A 3,354-nucleotide genomic window follows, 5' to 3' on the forward strand; every position below is an offset into this window, starting at 1 on the left:
TATTTTGTTTGCACGTATTATTGTTGAGGTAAAGAAAAAGCTTCTTATATTTTTCTTCTCCAGAATAACGAAAGGTTTTTGAAGCAGATTATAATTACTCTGATAAAATATAGGAATTTGTGAAATGCATTCGCTTGCGAGAAGCGTTGGTAAGATGAGAGTGACAGGGTATTGATTTTTTATGTGACACGATAGAGAACCCAATTTTAGAGTGGAGAGGGATATATTGAAGTGGCTGGCTGGATGGATTGATGGAGGGAGAGAGAGAGAGGGGGAGAGAGGGAGAGAGAGGGAGAGAGAGACACACAGATAGACAGAAAGATACACACACACACAGATAAATAGATAGATAGATAGATAGATAGATAAATGGAGAGAAAGGGAGAGGTAGAGGGAGAGAGAGACAGAGACACACAGATAGACAGAAAGATACACACACACACACACAGATAGATAGATAGATAGATAGATAGATAGATAGATAGATAAATAGATAGATAGATAGATAGATAGATAGATAGATAGTCATGCAGACAGACAGATTGACAAACAGACAGAAGGACAGACAGACAGACAGACAGACAGATATATTTCAATAAATGAAATACGAGTATTATGCATATTGTAAAATGTTTTAACCTTGTATTTTACCAATAAATAAAATATATATAAGCCGTTGTCTTTATATAACGATTTTGTTACAGAAATATGGGCCTTGAGAGAGAGAGAGAGAGAGAGAGAGAGAGAGAGAGAGAGAGAGAGAGAGATGTCGGGGTGGGAAAGAGAGAAAGTAGTATATATGAGCGATAAGTATATTCAACACTAGTAGCACAAATAAGCACCACTGATGCACTGGATACTCAGAAGTACAAGTTATTTTTTAAAACATTTTGATTAATGCCTGAAACAAAATAAGAAAATTAAATGAATCTAAATTATCATGTTCAAACAAATCCAGGAAAATAGTCAATACGAAACATCTTTACGGGTTAGAAATAGCAGTCAAATCTCCGCTAAGTCACATTTCACAATCCTGTAAAAAGGACAAAACACATTACATAGTATTTATTGATATACAAAAAGTTGGGATGGCTACGGCTCGAATAGTATTGATTGTATATCTTCTTCATCTGAAGTGAAGTTAGCTTTGCTCTCTTTTAAAATTAAAATTTGCAAAAATATATGAAAATAATCCATAATTTTTTTTTCTTAGTCTCGTGTCTGTCCTTGCTGTTCTTTTCCGTATCCCGTGTGACGATGACAGTGCATTTGCCGCATGGAGGTAGACATCGTCTGCTTCAGTCAATGTCGTCTGCTATTTCGTAATAACATGATGATAGATTTATATTTATTTTGAAGGACAATAGATGGATAGAATTGTCAGAGTGCTTGATGAAATGTTCAAATATTATCTAGTTTTAGTGACTAAAGTCCTTACTTACTGAAGGAAATTTGCTTCCCAACTACATGGTCCTGGGTTCAATTCCATTGAGTGGCACCTTCAGCAAGTGTCTTGTATTCTATTCTGGGTCAACCAAAGCCTTGTGAGTGGTTTTGGTAGATGGAAACTGAAAGAAGCCCATCATATATATATATATATATATATATTGGTGTGTGTGTGTGTGTGTGTGTGTGTGTGTGTGCATGTGTGTGTGTGTATATCACTGTGTGGTACCTTGGACAAGTGTCCTCTACTATAGCCTCGGGCCAACCAAAGCCTTGTGAGTGAATTTGGAAACTGAAAGAAGCCCATAATACATATATATATGTATTTGTGTGTCTGTGTTTGTCCACCACCACCACCATTGCTTGACAACCAATGTTGGTGTGCTTACATCCCCATAACTTAGCAGTTTGGCAAAAGAGACTGATAGAATAAGTACTAGGCTTACAAAGAACAAGTCTTGGGGTTGATTTGTTCGACTAAAGTCAGTGCTCCAGCATGGCCGCAGTTAAATGACTGAAGCAAGTAAAAGAATAAAAGAAAATATATAGCAATGTGTGTGGGTGTGTCTGTGTTTGTCTTCCATCACTGCTTGACAACCAGTGTTGGTGTGTTTGCATCCCCATAACTTAGTGGTTTGGTGGGCAGCATGAGACATGGCTGATCATCAGGTGGGCCGCATGAGACATGGCTGATCATCAGGTGGACCGCATGAGACATGGAGGATCATCAGGTGGGCCACATGAGACATGGATGATCATCAGGTGGGCCACATAAAACATGGCTGATCATCAGGTGGGCTGCATGAGACATGGAGGATCATCAGGTGGGCCACATGAGACATGGTTGAACATCAGGTGGGCCACATAAAACATGGCTGATCATCAGGTGGGCTGCATGAGACATGGAGGATCATCAAGTGGGCCACATGAGACATGGTTGATCATCAGGTAGGCCACATAAAACATGGCTGATCATCAGGTGGGCTGCATGAGACATGGAGGATCATCAGGTGGGCCACATGAGGCATCGCTGATCATCAGGTGGGCAGCATGAGACATGGAGGATCATCAGGTGGGCCACATGAGGCATGGATGATCATCAAGTGGGCCACATGAGACATGGTTGATCATCAGGTGGGCCACATAAAACATGGTTGATCATCAGGTGGATCGCATGAGACATGGTTGATCATCAGGTGGGCCACACTATTAAAAAATATTCAAGGTAATTTTTATTTGATGTGCCATTCAGAAAGTCCTGTGTGCCACATGCTGGTTGTGGTCCAACATGTTGCCTACAACTGCACTATACAGTTGCTAGAAAAAGCAGCCAATCTCCTTGACATCATACCATACTTCCTCAAATAAAGAAGGATACATTGGATATACATACAAATAAATAAATAAATAATGGGCTGGATAGTCATGGCTGGAACATTTTACCTATAAGTTTTTCTATGGATATGTTACCTCAAGGGTTTGTATGCTCTGGCTCCTTGTCACCTTAATGGTTGTCTCTCAGGCCCCAGCCACCCATACATAGTTCTTTCAAGTATAGGCACAAAGCCAGCAATTTTAGTGGAAGGGTGGGTGGTGGTAAGTCTATTACACCGACCCCAGTGCTTGGCCGGTTCATATTTTATCGACCCTGAATATATTGGATGAAAGGCAGAGCCAACTTTGAAGGGATTTGAACACAGAACTTAGAACTGGAAGAAAAGCCCCCAAGTCCTTTGCCAATTACACAGACCCCTCTGCTCAAATGATACTTATTTTGTGTAGCACCTTGGGCAAGTGTCTTCTACTATAGCCTCAAACCAACCAAAGCCTTGTGAGTGGATTTGGCTGATGGAGACTGAAAGAAGCATATTGTATATATATAAATATATATATATATATATATATATA

This window comes from Octopus bimaculoides, chromosome 25 (assembly GCF_001194135.2).
Source record: "Octopus bimaculoides isolate UCB-OBI-ISO-001 chromosome 25, ASM119413v2, whole genome shotgun sequence".
In the NCBI taxonomy this organism is placed as follows: Eukaryota; Metazoa; Mollusca; class Cephalopoda; order Octopoda; family Octopodidae; genus Octopus; species Octopus bimaculoides.